Here is a 16,754-nt window from a genome sequence, read left to right as displayed (position 1 = left end):
TAGCTTCACTGCAACTTATATAAAAAAATTGAAGTTCTACATGCTTAGCAACATATTATCTTCCTCTCTGTGAGCTGATGCAACATAGTCTAATATGATATTTCTGTTTCTGATACTCCATGCAAATGACATGTTTCAAATGTCTTATGGATGAAAGTCCCAAAATGCAAAAGCAGAACTTTCAACACTTCTACCTGTAGGCAAAATGGGAAAATCATTCCTCTGTGATGTTATCATAGATCCTTAATCACGGTTTTTAATTTTGAATCCAGTTTGTATTATTATTCCATTTTACAATCTCTGAACTCATACTTACTTTGAGACAAGGTAAATTTGAAAGCAAGCACCTCAGTTTACTTCCAAAAGCTGCCACTGCCACAGTCTCAGGGATAAAGAGTATACATGCAACATTGTGAGGGGAGCACTCTGATTCGTCCAATTGTGTTCTTTACCTTTTCTGAATTACAGGTATTATTGCTGTTCCTGAGCATTCACTGCCCTCTTGGTCCTTCTGCTGTTCATCCACCCCTACAGATACAGCATTAATAATACACAATGACAGCTTCTTATGTTAGCTTTCCACAGTAAGTTATGGGTGGAGTTTTTCAGTGTTTATAATGTGTCCTCAATGTTATCAGAGAGCAGGACGCCAGTAGATGAAACTCACATTCTGTAAAGGCAATAAAGGATATTATGTACATCCTTAACTACACAGAGCTCTCTCCTCATTTCTATTTGCACTTCTGGGCAGCAGAATAACTCCCCAGCTTTAAGAAAAAGCAGGTACACATCAATAGGCTCTACCACATCTGTTGAAAGATGTGCTGTGTACAGCATGATGTCAAACAGGGGAGCGTGAGCTCGTTAGGATGTTATGAAAAGAGTTTCCTTATTCCTTGGACTGAAAGCCCATTGCTGTCTCCAGGTGGTAAAAACATTAAAATAAGACCAACTGTGCAACTCTGCTTATTTCGCACAAGCATGAAGTCGTCTGGTACAAGAACTGTCTGTCAAGTAAATGAAATGAGATAAGCAGGACTAACACAGTCTTATGCTCTTAGCATAACAGTAACTCATGTAACATTATCTAGATGGCTCCATAAATTGCTCTTAAGTACTCCAAGTGTTTTTACATGCATTTTCTTTACAAACAGCCTTGGCAACATTGTTCTTCCTGACATTTGCACACCCCTGTACACTCTTCTTCAGCCCTCAGAAAGTGAGAACTGTAACTGTGTGAAACAAAAGCTGAAATGTTTATTCACAGCAGTACTAAATGAAGTAAAGGTCTTCTGAGATCTAATTGCTGCATATGCCCATGGATACAAGAAAATTCAATGCAATATTGCCCCATTAAGTGAATTCATTTACCCAACATGGAAAATCCTGATTCAAGTCCCAAGACGTCTGCAAGAATACCCCTTAGATCAAAAAAAAAGGAAACTGTTGTACAGTATCTGATGATCATTTCCAAGCCAACACAGATTATCACTATTACTTAATATTATCAAATTCAGTCCTAAAGCCTCTCTTGGTATGAGTGGTGGCACTATTTCACCACAAAAACTTGTTTCAGATTAAAAAAATACAGCATCAGTGTCTAGTCAAAGTTGCTTGCCAAATACAGTCCCCTTCAAGCCATTCCCCTGGCCTCAAGTTGCCCCAGGGGAAGTTTAGATTGAACATCAGGAAAAATTTCTTCACCAAAAGGGTTGCCAAGGACTGGAACAGGCTCCCTAGGAAGGTGGTTGAGTCACTTACTTCAAGGGCAGAAAGCAGTCCCTGGTCCTTTTTTGTTCACTGGTGTAGGTGTAACCCTGAGTTTCCATAGTGACATTTCTTTAAGAACTTCACAGTCTGCCCAAAGGGAGTAAAATAATAGATACCAAATTTTATCTTATTCTAATATATTAATATAATTACAGCTTACCATAAAATAAATATCCAGATATCAATTTTCCAGCCTTCTTTAATTACATCTGATTAATCACAAATTTCTCTTTAAATGAGAAAAAAAGGGGGGATAAAACAGCACACAAAGATAATTAAAATTCATCTAACATTTCTGTCTAAGCTATATTTATCACTTCTCTGAGATGTTTAGGATTTTCTGTTGCTTTCTTGTCCCTCCCTAAGTATCCTTTCAGAAGCTCTGGGAATTTGTGAGATAATAACCCCTAAGAGGTTATTGTCCCCAGGGATCTCCTCACATCTGCACTCAGTCTGACTCAGCTGCCATTTACCTCACAGCCTAAACCAATTCAGGTTAACAGGGTTGGCTGGGAGCAGCTGAAGTGTGGACACTTCATCTATCCTGACATCCCTGAGAGAACTGAAGTCTCTTGTCACTTCTAACCCAAGGTTGGACACAGGGAATGTTCATGGGGCTTGGGCTCCTAAATCACTGCTGTGAAAGCTTGACCTCAAATCTGGAGCATGATGTGTAGCCACTCACTGCAATGTGAGGAGACTTGGATCTCTCTGTTCTTAGTGGTTTGACTGTGGTTCCCTGCTAAAACAAACATTTTAACAAGTTTGTCTCTGGAAGACTTTGAATTTATTATCCTTGCAATGTTTGTTCTTAGAATGGCCTGTTGCAGGAAACACTTAATATTTTGCATTCCTTTTGTATCTGGTAACACACAAACTTCAGGCCTGTAGTCCTGTTCTTTAGAGTAATTGTGAATCATTATGTCTCCTTTCACACTTCCATTTCTCTATTACTGCTCAGATAGCAATGATTATAGCCCACAATTTTTGAGATAGATGGTGAAGTGCAGATGACAGCAGCAGAGCCGGTGACTTTGTTCCCCATGTGTCCTCATCTATGCTCCTCTTCCATTTGGAAAGAAGAAGCTGGATTTTTTTATATAGGTTATTATGTTAGCTCTGCTCAAATGATGCAGTGATTGCATACAGTCTGTGAATACTTTCCTCTGAGACCCCATGGACCTTATGGTCTCCAAATAAGTCATTCTAGGACATATTTGCCTTATTTTCTACTTCTACAGAAAACTACAAACCTGAGAATGGAATGATAATAACAAACTATTTTCTTGTTTCCTGCTAACAACAAAACTAGTAACGAATTTTCCAGTGTAGCAAATTCTCCAACCTAAAAGTAACTGCTGTAACATTTTATGTCACTACTTTCTACTAGGGGTCTTTTCAATTTACTAGCTCCAATGTAAGGCTTTGTTTTCAGTTTAAGAATAGAAATTTGCCATGTAAATTTATTTCCTATTGTGTAAGAATGCTTATAAGTAAAGTTTATTGTCATAGGATCATAGAATCATTGAAGTTGGAAAAGACCTCTAAGATCATGAACCCAGCACTGCCAGGTCCACCACTGAATTCCGAAGCTTAATTCCTCATCTACGCATCTTTTAAATACTTCCAGGGTTGGCAACCCAAACACTTCCCTAAGCAACCCGTCCCAGTGCTTGAACACCCTTTCCACGACTAAATATTTCCTAAAATCTAATCCAAGCTTCCCTTGGCACAACTTGAGGCTGTTTTCTTTTGACCTATTGATTGTTACTTGGGGAAAGAGAACAACACCCTTAGTGTAGCCATCTTACTCCCAGAGCAATTCTTGAGACTACATATTTCTGGACCTTGTAAATAAACTTATTAGTTCTCTGTCATCTTTAGTCACCTGATTTCTCACCTCATAAATGTTCAGCAAAGCTGTCAAAATAAGAGCATTTTCTGTATTTCTATGTTTACTTACATTCTCTTGTCCCAGTTTTCTCAGGAATGTAATATCATGCTATAAATCTTTATCTATTGAGTATTTCAAAGTCATCACATACCTTCAAACTGGATCACAGGCAAATGAGAAGTATGTGTTGCACAGAGTAACCAAGTTAGTGACATTTCTTGGAGAAATGATGCTTCATTTTAGTTTAGGAAAAGAAAATACAGGAAATTATTCAATCTGTATGTCAATGAATATGATTACACAATTCTTACCTTTATTTAAATTAAGAAACTCCCTAATTTTATGTTCAATGTTGTTACTCTTTGCAGAAGTGCATATCAATTGAGAAAAATGTTTTCTTTCAAAGGCACAAGCTGTAGAGGACTCAGACAATTTGGCAGTATGTCTGGCAGCAGACAACATAACACCTATTGTTCTTAAACCTCTTTGAAATATGAATGAAATCCAGCAGAGAGTTAGCGACTTGACTGACTTCACTCATCATGAGGGGTATCATATAACCAAGCAACAGTCAAAGCCTGAATCCCTCTCCTGGAAGGAAATGCCAGTTACCTTGAGGCAATTCCATTCCTAGCAGAATACAAAGCTCCCCCAGTTGCAATGATGCTAAGTCACAGTGAGTGACGTTATGGAGAGCAGACAAAGACAGTAGGTCTTAACTGAAAGAAATGAGGTGGGAATAAAGAAACAAAGACCAAGTGAAGGTTTTTCTGTTACGAGGGGAAACTACACAGGTGCTTTAGTTGCTGTTCTCCATGAAAAAAAAAAAGGGGTGGGGCTGAGCTGGGAGGGTTAGAAACCACACGTTAACAATAAACGGATTTTTGTCTAGAATGTGGGCAGCTGTGGCCAGCACCTAGTCAACACAGTGATACTGATGTTATTGTTCTATCAGATCAGATTGACTCTTGGCTGCTTTAAATGACATCAGAAGCCAGAGTGTGTAGGCTTAGGGAAGCAGTAAGTTTCTGCAAAGCATCCTGCCTCCATGTTTTTTTCTTTTTCTCTGCAGGAATTCAGATCAATCTATAGGAGCATTTTTGTCTGCTTCTACATGTTCTGGCATATTCTGACTCCTACTCCTCTGGCGTGTTCAAGCAGAAGATCACAGTTATCACAGCAGCACGTGTCATTTTGGGATGGAATCCATGTTCACAAACCTTAACAATTACATTATAGGCCCTCATCTGTTCATAGTTCAACTCGCAAAATATTTTTCAAAGGCAGAGACATATTACATGACTCATTACATATGATACAGAAAATTTACCATCCTACAATAAAAGCTCCTCAGAGCTCGACAACATATTGTTCAGAACGTTAAATAAATATTTATAATTTGTATTTTATCACTATCTCACTTTCTTTTTCATCTTTCCCTTTCTGAGTCTTATATTTTTTGTAATATTACAGGCCAGTAGCATAATACTAGGCCAGTAACATAATACTGAACCTTACATGGACAGGAGCTTTCATTATCCTGTCCCTAAATTTGGACAGGAGGAGAACTTACTGGCAACACAGTCCAGACACCCTGCCTTTCTGTTGTGCAGCTGGGGAAAAACAGGGATGTTACTCTCTAGCTGGATAACTCTGGGCCTTCTTTGCTGGAGTTTACAAGAGACATCAGTTTTTAGAGTGTAAGAGTCAGTCTCTCACAGAAATAGAAGCTTTCCAAATTATTTATATGCTAGTATGGCATTTTCAAATGGGTTAATAACAAGTTACTTCTGGCAGGACTTTCACCATAAACTTTCTCTATGTTTCTGATTGCAAAGCTCTGTTAATCAATTTTACGCCATTAATGTTCCTGATCTACTACCCAAATGTGCCCTCGAGAGCTCATATGATCTGCTGTAAGCCTGATAGTATATATTTTAAATTAGTTTGCCTTAGAGGGGAAAAGATTAAGACCCTCTAGACCCTTGACTACCTACTTTTAGGTCTTTGCCAGAAGATGTATCTCTTTTATCTCTCTTGCAGAGAAAATTTCTCTCATTTTGTGACACTGGAGGTAATACTTCAAAGCCACCCACTATAAATTGAAGGACAGGAACTTGAATAGCATTAGCTCATGGAAGCCCTGTTATTGGCTCCAGGGGGAAGAACAAATTCTGATATGATCATGGTGCAGCTTTTCTTTACACTAAATCTGGGTCTGCCTCAGAGGATGTTATTTAGTTACTTCCACTGTTATTACTTTTGGCATAATGTGCAACAGGTTTCATATCCCAGAATGCTTAGTGCTTTTTCTCTGCCTTGAATTTTCAGTTTGCATGGAGATGTAAAATACAAATGGTCACAGTTATTTTCTATGGTCAATAAGTTAAAGAGAGCTCACCAAGTATTGTGGTGCTTTCTGGAACTGATTTTCTCCTGCAGGACACCCCCAGTATTTTAAAGAAACGTTTCATTGAAGTTACATTAGCATAAACAGTTGCAAAAGAGAAGTGAGCATTTGACTGTATTTGTGCATAAAGGTCCCCATTGTCTGTTTCTCTTGCAGCTTAATACCTAAGTTCTCTGCAGAACAGCAAGTATTTGTAATGCAATTTATTGTATAGCTCTATTTTTTTTTTCATAAAGTTTTGCTAAAAGTCTCTGCTGCAGTCCTATTCATGTAAATCTCCACACAGGCACTTCTGAGAAAACAATGTGCCCCACACAAATCAAAACAAAACAAAAGCACAGACCAAGGACTGTTTTGTCTATCCCCATGACTTGAAAAGCAGAAGAACTTATGCCAAATACGAAGTCAAAACTACATCTATAGCCTTAATTAAGCAGCCATGCCATGCTGTTTACCAATTTACCAGCTGTGGAAGCTGCAAACATCCAATGTGGAAATAAATAAAATGCATTTTAAACCATATTTACAACTACCACAAAGAAAGAAAACAACACAGTTTTTGAAGGTTAACACCTAGTTCTATACGATTCATTTTAGATTTCCATATATTTCTGGTTTAATTTTTTTTTTTTTTTAAGATGGGAATTTACCATTTGTGATTGACATCAGAATTCCATTTCCTCTGCCAGGATGCATCTCACCTCCAGCAAATCTGTTGGAAAGTTGACCTATCATGACTTACAAAACTCAAGTGACAAACTACAATGTACATCCTAGCAATGGACATCCTATGAGGTACACACATTACATGCCCCCAGATAGTCAAGTAGTGAATAGCACCCTGCAATTGTTAGTAGCAATATTATCAGTACTGCCCTGCTAACAACTTGGGACCCTGAGAAAGTGAGGCCAAAATTCTGTCTGTGATGCAGGTCTGGCATCCCTTTCTTTCTGTGGTTGTCTTTCTTCATATCCTGTCATGAAAGAATGCTCAGTTTGCAAGAATTAATAGTATTAAATATTAACCGCAAGCATTTAATGAAGCTTTCTAAAAAACAGATTATATATTCCAGACTCCATCTTATATTCCTTTGAAGAATCTATTATTATGAAGGAATTCCAGATTTCATCAGTACATTTATTATTCCAAAAGATACTTACTATTTCCCAGGAAGACATAGAATTTATTGCATAAATTTTACTGCAGAAAACACTGGTAAGATATTAGAAAGTCGTCTGGAATTTTTTTTTTTTTTTTTGTTCCCAAAACTGTCCTATGCCAGCCTAGATGAGACAGCTGAAGGGAGTAAACCTTGTTCTGCTACCACTATGCCACAGTGACCCAAGAGTATTGCAAAAGTGACCCCAAGTCCTCACTTCTGGGTTCACCACAGGGGTAGCTGGGAGGGACTTCAGGAGGACACTGCACCCAAAATAGTCTTATTCAGGGCTATCGTAGACTGGGAAAAAAGTAAGCTTATAAACTAACCCAGAACATTTTACCTATTGATCTGTTTACATTTAAACTGTTTCTGTTCACATATAAACTGTTTCTGTTCATGAGAACCTGTCAAAAGAAATTATGTCCTTCTACTTTTGATGTTTAGATTGTATTTTCACTACAAATTTTACTCTAATGCTTATGTTTAGTATCAAGGGCTAAACAAAAATCAATGTGTTCAAGAACATGTGAGATTAGATGAAGCAAGCAAATGCTCCCAGGCTTAAAAATTATTATTTATTCTCAGATAATGCCTTGTTTCTTTCACAGGTTTGCCTTATATATATACACAAAACAGCTATTGCTCTTAAATATTTTCTAATCCTATACTTCTGTGTTGGCATACAGTTTTTTATCCAGAATTAGCTGAGGGTTTCTGGCATGCAGTTGCAAGGTACATAGAATTGTAGATGTAGTTTTATCCATTGAGACCAGATACTCACAGAGATCAGTGAGAAAAGTACAGCACAGCTCCACAGAAAAGCCTTTTCAATGAAAGTTTAGATATCAGGTTTTAGACTCAGGAAAGGACTCGGAGAGCTTTTTGAATGTAGGCTGGACCAGGGTAGGAAACCTGGCCTGAGCTTTTGATATTCACCATTGATATATGAGTGTTTGGGAGCGGTATTCATCAGTAGATATTTATTAGTCAGGGTTGAGTCATTCACTTCCTTACGTGAGACTAACAAATATGTGGATGAATAAGAGTTGTCTACCTTGTGCTTTTTGGGGAATAGAAACCACAGCCTATGACTTCTCATTGATGTTTCCATACTGCGTGCTTACAAAGATAAAGAAAAGCTCACAAGCAAATGCCCAGCCTACTTCCAAGTTCTTTTAATATCTCCCCAGACATGTCCCTCTGCCCTCTTCTGCTTGGTGTTGCTAGAACCTGACCAGGAATTTCCCCTAGAGAGAAACACAACCTCTATAATCTGCTTTTTAAGCTATTCATGCTTATTCAAGCTTGTGCAAATGTCAACAGCATTTACAGAGCTATCAAGAAAATATCTGGGGCTGAGGCCAGCACCATGCCATGCACAAGTCCCTCACTCTGCTGAATGAGGGTGCATCCTTTGCCAGCCAGCACGGGCTCAAGAGCACTTTCATTCTCCTTTACCAATTCCATGTCTCCAGCTCACCTATTCAGTGCTCCTACTCACTGTGAAGTAGAAAGGAAGGAGAAAAATTATTTACTCTTTTGCTCTCTTCATTACAGTCATGGTTAACTGTTGTTTCTGTGTCATCTGTAGTGCTCCATTGATCTACCAGGTTTTGAGATGTTGCAGCAGGACAAGATATTAAAGATATGATGAGCAAAGATCCTTCTCACTGTTGTCCCTGTGCTTACCAAGGCAGGGGACAGAGCAGTCTTTTTCATTTCTTTCCCAACAGCTGTGTACTGGTGGGAGAAACAGGGGAGGGAGGAAAGATGACATGGAAAGGGGGGAGGAGAAGAGAGAGAAGTAGCAAGAGATAAAATATGGAATGGAGAGAAGGGCCTTGCGTAACCTTTGGATTTGGTGCAGCCACATCACACTTTTTGCAGTTGCAAGCTTTGACAGCTTGCTGGACCATCCATAAAATGCTCCCACAAGAAAGGGATTTTAACTTCTAAAAAACCTCTTCTTTTCACTATTGTTATATACTGATAATTTCCAGGATTTCTGACAACATGCCAGTTTCCAGGGAGACACAGAAATCCATATAAAAATTATTAAAACAAGAAGAACACATGAGAAATTAATAAAATACTTGCTGTTTTGCTTCCTGCTTCCTTTGATAAAGGAGGCCATTAGCATCTTTCAGCTAAACAGCTTCCACCCAGTTCCTGTGTACAAGAGTACATATCAGCACCATGTCCATGTGAGACCAATGCATTCCTCTGAACTCCCAAAGCACGCACAGTGCACCACTGGCTGGTACTGCAGACCTCCAAGAACGCAGAATTAAAGTTAATTTTACATACTGAACAGTAAACACGCAATACAATACTGTCTGTTATATCAGTTACAGGGAAAAGTCCTGATCCTTTTATAAAAAGAGAAGACTACCCACTTCCAATGCATAAAACACTATATAGAGAAACACATGAGTCATGGATTAAAGCACCTTTAAAATACTTTTTCAGTGCTTATGATTTGAGGACCTGTAGCCCACAGAAAATCACTAACATGCAGAAAAAATGCTTATGCCTCAACACTTGTATGGCACAGACTCTCAAAATCAACCTCTTGTCCTCTCCTTTAGTCCTGTCCTTCCTGTAAAACATTTATTTTTTTTGTATAGAAATAAAAGCAAAGCCATGCCAACTTGTCTTTCCTATTCCACCTTCCTCCCCACCTTTCTCATTTTCAATTATGGGTTAAAACATTGAAGAAGAAAGTTTCATATCTCTTGATCCAGAGCTTTAAGCTTAGGGAGAATGAAGCAGAAAGGAGCACGAAGCCCCCGTGAGCACAGATGGCCTTCTGCAGTCTGTGAGTTCAAACAAAAAAGAGAAGCTGGAGCCCAAGCACACTATGGCGTGCTCTCCCTGTTTTCTCTATATTATCCCCAATTTACTGACAGCACAAAGCAGTACCGTATTGTTTATAATGTCATTTCTCAAGAATGCAATGTCCCACCCTCTCCCACTCTCAGCTTTAAACTTGTTTGATGAACACAGTTTTCCAGTAAAGACAACATGATATTTGGCCAGAGTGGTGGAATAAGAAACATGATTCTTTTCATGTTGGACACTTGCATAATATTTCTCAACATCCAAAGCTGGGTTTATGTAGGATTACAGCAATCCTTTTATTATTTATGAAAGATGACAGCATGCCGTGTGATAATGTTTAGGTTAGTCATCATGCAATTTATAATAGCCTATGTGGAGGGAAATATGAAATTTTAGTTAGTAAAATGAAGTCTTTAATTAATTTCATCTGTCCAACAGTTGCTCTTTTTTTTTTAAATTCAAGCAGTAAATATCTTCCAAAAGATTCACAGAGCAGAGAGTTGCCTTGCAGCAACAGCTAAGAAAAGTGCTTATTAATGCTCTGAGCCTGCCATGTATGACACAGCCAGGTTTGTCACACTGCGGATCTCAGATCTGCGTGAGAAAAACAGATTGCACACAACCCTTTGCAGCTACTCCAGGCCTGTGAAGGCTTGCATGCCTACACTAACAACATTCCTCAATGGAAGAGGAAAGGAGACAACCCTCAGCCCATCACCACCACCTCCTCATGTATATATTGCTGCTACCTCCACCAGAGCAGGACATACGTAGAGATATCCTTCCAGGGAGAGATGAGGAAAAAGCAGGGAAAACCACATGTGAGACCTGTTGAGACTAATTTTTCCAAAAGATCTCCATCTGACCCTCTGGGTCCTATCAGTAATGTTAATTGTAGACGATCTTCTAAAGGCAGCAATATGAGGCATGGACGGGCTTTATTGCAGCACAGCCATAAATAATTAAATACAATGTAATAAATGAAACTGTCAAAACCAGCTGGCATAAAGTTAGACTGACTAATCTGATCTGACTGCCAAAATCAGCACACAAGAAAATCTCCATCTGTGAGCTGAACACCCAAGGTGCTCAGGGGGCATGTTGTGCATGACCGTCTTGGCTACCCAGAGCAAAAATCATGCTCAGAGGTGCCCTGTGGTGGCAGGTGGGTGTCCCATAGGACACAGAGTGTCACAGAGGAGTGTGAAGGACAGTACTTAACTGCTACTGCATGTCTCCATGTGTCATATAAATTGCTGAGCACTGGATCTTTTTTTCTTTTCTAAGTAGGATAAAACACTTCAGAGAAACCTGAGCCTCCAGTAAGCTTTTTCTCGAATGTATGCACAACAATTTTTAACTACATGAACTGTATTAATAAAATGCCTCTGGTTGTGTGAAGATTTACGAAGAGCCAAGAAGTTAAAACTACACCCTTAACTCAGAGACTTGAGCATTTTTAAAATGTGAGTTTTCTCCTCCTTTCATTGTGCTAAAAAAAATAGTGGAAAGGAAATTAATCTGCAGCTGACCAAAACACACAAAAATGCTTTGTAAAAAACTGGCATTTTTGGAAGATGACTGTTGGCCACACATTGATGATGTGATTGAGTTTTCCCTTTATGCTCAGACATTTAATCTAAGTATTATTAACACTTAAATAATTTGCCAATTTTTTTTCCCTTACTAAGCTTTCTTTTCAAAATGCTTATTGGTTTGTAACCTTTGAAACTGTGTTTAACATGTGACTTTTAATGAAATTTCAATAACAATATCCCTTTAAAAATCAAAATACATTTTTGGGAAATGAAAAATGGCTCAGAACAGAAACCTTGCAATTTCAAATTAGCCTCAACACTTTCTATGCTGCACTCTCTTATTTATGGCTGACTGTCCATTTCATTGAAGTTAAAAAATCAGACAGTAAGATATTTTTGCTGTGTATGCACACATATACACAGATAAAAACATATACAAATACACACACACGTGCACAATTTGTCCCAGGCCAATCTGGATAAAGAAAAAGTTAGAAATGCCTGAAAATGGTGATCTCTGGTGGAATAACTGTGTAGCTACAATAGGCATCAGTGTTACCAGGAGTTTTCTTTCTCCATCTAATTGCAATTAACACTTTAGCAGGGCCTAGAGTTGTTGTTGTAATCGTAATTCATTTGATTGAGACAATGATTTCTTGATAGTCTCTTCCTGCTGTAAGGGGAAACATTCACTTTTTTAGTATTTATTTATTTATTTGCAGTTGGATATATTTCTGAGAGTATCCTCCACCCTATAACAAGACAAGAGCTAAAGCCGATGACAAGCATTTCAGTGTTTGAAATTTTTGTTGATGCTTATACAACCTTGTCTGTATCTCTCTCTTTTACATTCAGACAATAAAGAGAAAGGGGATATTATTCTTGCATGTACTGATAAAACATAAATATTTTTAAGTTACTCATGTAGATAAGGAAAAATGTTCCTGTTTCTGCCTCCCTTTTTGCATCACACTTTGCCAACAGCTGCTTCATTTAGTTATTGTCAGGCATGGCGCATAAAAAAATGCGTATGCTCTGAGGGGAGCTTATGCTTGAGTGACGTTGGAGTCGGAGCAAAAGGCTGACAGATCAGATGTGGGTACAGCTAAGGAAGCTGTGAAACTCTGCCACCCAATGCTTTTCAAGGATCTTCACACTTGCCATCTAATCTTGGCTGCAGGACCTGAATCGCCACAAAGGCCTCCACCTTTGACTTCAAACAGGTGGTGAGACAGGTCCCAGCCGCACAGTTCCTGCTTTTCTCCCGTTCCCACAGCGGTGGGTGGCCACAGGGCTGTGGTGCGTGCCGCAGGGCAGGGCATCTCTGCACACCAGCCACGTCTGCCCACGTCCAGCCGCTCATAAATCTGCACACCAATAAATCTGCTGCACCCTCACACAGGCCCGCGGCCTGGCACCCACCTCCTCCCTGCCGCCTGATGTGCTCCTAATCAGCCTTCCTGCAGGAGTGGCACTGCCGGGCCAGACGGCGGCACATTTTTGTGCTGGGTACCTGCCTCAGCGGAGGCTTTTCCTTTGGAATTGCAGCCCACAGCCAGCTGGACAGAGTGGTGAAGGAGCTGTCGGCGCTCGGTAGGGAAGTCTGGGAGAATGGCAGGAAAGCCGCTCCGCTTCCCGGTGGCTCTATCTGCCAGCAGGCAGCACGGCGCCTGGAGCCTGCCTGCCCCTCAGGCGCGTCCCGGGATTTCCGAGTCGCAGCCACAGCTCTTGTTTAACAGCCAAATATTTCACTCTAGAGACATACTACACTTCCTGATATAGGATGCACTTGCATGTCTCCTGGTGACCTTAAACACTAATAAAGGAGTCATAATACGACCTAGACAGGCCTTGAGAGCCAGCGGCACACGGGTGACTGAAAGGGAGGTTCAGTGGGTGGGAGCACTTGTCTGCTCTTTGTTCCGCAGCTTTCGTGTCGTGTTCCTTCCCTTTTGATTATGCAGAGGAAGAGATTTTAAAATACATTTGTGCTGCCCTTTTGCCAACAGCAGAAATTAATCCAATGTGCTGGCAGAGAAAAAGCTATGGCTGGGGCTCACTGGCATCTCCAGGCAGCTTGCATCCCACCAAGGAATCCTCCTGGCTCTTGCTCCCCACAGCTGCGGCCTACCATGGAAAAGGACAATGCAGTGCGAACACATCCTCCCATGGATCCTACTCACTGATTCCCACCGCCTGAACAGGCAAGAAGCTGTTGTGCCTGTGTGTCATGGGCATTTTAAAGGCTGCTTTGCAGCTGTAAACACAAAGAGAGACATCTAGCTCCTGCCCAAATCACAGGCTGAAGGAATGGTGAGGTTCTCGATGTTGTTGGGCCAGAAATTCTGCTGACTACAGGCTTATCTGCACTCGAAAGAGTGGAGGACTTAACCCCTTTAGTGGAAGGAGATACAGAGGCTATTACTTGCTGCCTCCTTGCCACATGAGGAGTTTTGCACTGCCTTGGCCCTACAGCTGAGCAAAAATAAGCAGAAAGAGGTTAATTTTGGATCATGCTGGCAATCCAGCTATCAACCACAAAATGTGCTCAGACTTGCTAAGTAATGAGTGAATGATGACTTTGTTACCAGGAAAATGGTACAGTGTCACAGTGTTACAGAGATCAAACACAAGTGGAGGAGAAACAAGGGACCACCAGGATAAGAGGCAGACTTTCTCATCAGCAGAGAAAACTATTTTACTCTTTTAATAGCTCTAAAAATATTCTATTTGACCATGAACCTATGTTATTTAGATTCTGTTTATTTGTAAAAGGAAGGATAACAGTCTGTCTTCAACTCTATATTACATAAGATCAGCTGCCATTTGCTATGATATCATAGACCAACAAAATGAAATAACTCATAGAGAAAATATTGACTTTCTTTGTCTGAAATTAAGCCAACAGACAGAAGAGAGATGAATATAAAATAAGAAAAATATTAGAGCAGTCATACCCAAACTAAATTTAGATACAACTGGTGCATGTCCTAATTTAGGAAAGTGAAAGAAGAAAAATCTTAAGCATTATTATCTTTAATATAAAAGCTTTAAGTTGCAGAAATCAATCTTTAGCTAAGGAACAATGTATTGAGACAATTCTTATAAGTAATAAAAGTGAAATGCACCATGATCTCATCATCCTCCAACACTTTCACTGAATTCCCACTGATTTTGACAGGAGCTATGCATAGATTTTGGGGGGAGGCCTTCAGCTGCGTGGAAGAACAGGAGGTAGAACCTGTACACATGGCAATTCTTAATGCTCATTTTCACTGCACAGCCCAGCAACTGAAAACACTTGAAGTCTGCTCTCAGCTAAGACACTAATCAAATAACCTCACATCTGACATGCCCTTAGAGTATCAGTCTGCCTTCAAGACTCTTTCCCAGGATCTGACTGACAAGGGTAATTAATCAGGGCTGGGTCCACTGTAGCCAACAATGTGACGTCAGTGCAAAGTTGGTGAGAAGTCCACACCAGAGCTTTATTTCTGCATCAACTTAGTTCTTAACAGAATGCCATTGCTCACTTACACCTCATGTTTTAAAAAGAGGTACACATTTTTAAAGCTTCTGGTGGAATATATTTCTTACCTTGACTCAATGCAGTAAACTTTAACATCTATTAAATCCGATTCACTCACATTCCACTGTTTGTAAAGAGAAAAGAAGCAATCATGACTGTCTGGATATTTCTGTCACAGAGACTTTTCTAACATTTCTTCTGTACATTCAGAACAGTCTCCTGCGTAAGTCTTCTAGGGTGTGATATGCTCACTTGGTTTTTTTAATTCACCTTCATATGTATGGAAAATATTCTCCTGGCTTTTTCCAAATTCTTCAGTTTTAATCCAATGCATCTAAATAACAGCTCTATCTCCCCTCAGAGACATAGCCCCTAGGCTTGGAGGGGATGAAATGCTATCTCCTGTGTACTCTAGGGTTTTAGGATGGCAGAAGCTTTGAATGTCAGTCTTTCTTCAATATTTATAGGAATTGATTCATTACACTTCACCCTCACTACTGAGTTTATGTTTGTGTTCATAAATCATGCCAGATCAAGAACTGTATTGAGGACCTGATCCATTCAGCCTCTGGCCTGTGTGTAACAAAATTGGATTTAGAAGACTTTGGAGACCATGCCACTTCTTAGAGAATCCTGGATTTTTGTGTTATTTCTGTTTTCTTGTGGCACCTTATTAAGCAAAACTTCTGTCTCCTGCTATCCCTTACTAGTTCTATGCAAGCAGGATTGTTAGCATCCCCCAGCAATGCTCTGGGCCTCTCCACCTCTTTCCTTCTCCCCACTGGCCTTTTGTCTGCTGTTTCTCTTGAGGATTTTTGCACAGCATTTCAGTTTCTTTAAAGACAACCCTATTGGAGCCTCAGCTGATCTCAATTTGTATATTACACAAGAAAGAAAAAAAAATAAAACCAGTCTGAAATACCAGTCACTGTTTACTGCATAAAATACACCATAAGTTCACCTCATGCTATGTGCATGTTTCCATTCTCCTCCTCATCAGTTTTTCCATGGAAACTTGCACCAGCGTCATACATGACAGGAACACCCCACACCTGGGTTTCCCCTGCGTGAGAGGAGGAGGGTACTGCTGGGAAGGTGAATGTGACTGACAGACAAATGGCCTGAGGCTCTCTGGCACATGTGTTTCTCAAGCTCCAGTTGTGAGTTGACATGTTTACATTTCAAACCACTCACAGATTGCAGTGGGTGCAAACAGGCATCTTCAATTATTTGTGTGGCCTCTTCCCCATAAATAAAATATTAAGAAAGAAAGGAAACTGTCTGCTAGCTTGTTTACTGCCAGGATTTCTCCCATCTTGTGGTGCTCAAGCAGAGTAACTGGGACAGACTCCTCAGCTGTTGAGGAAACAAGAAATTATGACAAATGAGCCCTGACAATGGTCAGGTGAATGCACTCCCTCTGGGACCAGGGGGAAGAGCACCATGATGAAGGGATGGCCCTGCAGTGAGGGTGAGGTCAGGGCCCCAGCTGACATGCAGGCACACTTCAGCACCTCATCCCAGACTTGCTGTCACCCCAAAACAGGGAGCTGTTGGCCTCATCAGTCCTGCTTGCCCTGCAGGCAGAAACAGCCCTTTCAGTCTCCCC

At 40.1% G+C, this 16,754-nt stretch overlaps 1 long non-coding RNA gene across 3 annotated transcripts in view; it reads right to left on the bottom strand.

Annotated features, from left to right (window-relative positions):
• The window catches only part of LOC146439834 (uncharacterized), a 32,755-nt gene extending 19,024 nt beyond the window's left edge, over positions 1-13,731 (bottom strand). For all 3 annotated transcript variants that reach the window (XR_014850917.1, XR_014850918.1, XR_014850919.1), the window contains exons 1-4: positions 13,039-13,731; positions 3,816-3,896; positions 1,762-1,857; positions 453-670 (exon numbers count right to left, since the gene is read on the bottom strand). This is a non-coding gene — a long non-coding RNA (uncharacterized LOC146439834). The remainder of the gene's footprint in view (positions 1-452; positions 671-1,761; positions 1,858-3,815; positions 3,897-13,038) is intronic.
• Between the last annotated feature and the right edge of the window lie 3,023 nt (positions 13,732-16,754).

Source organism: Lichenostomus cassidix, chromosome 3 (assembly GCF_008360975.1).
Source record: "Lichenostomus cassidix isolate B80296 chromosome 3, HeHo_3.0, whole genome shotgun sequence".
Lineage (NCBI taxonomy): Eukaryota > Metazoa > Chordata > Aves > Passeriformes > Meliphagidae > Lichenostomus > Lichenostomus cassidix.
The sequence above is the reverse complement of the archived record's forward strand: the minus strand, read 5'-3'. Positions and strand labels throughout refer to the sequence as shown.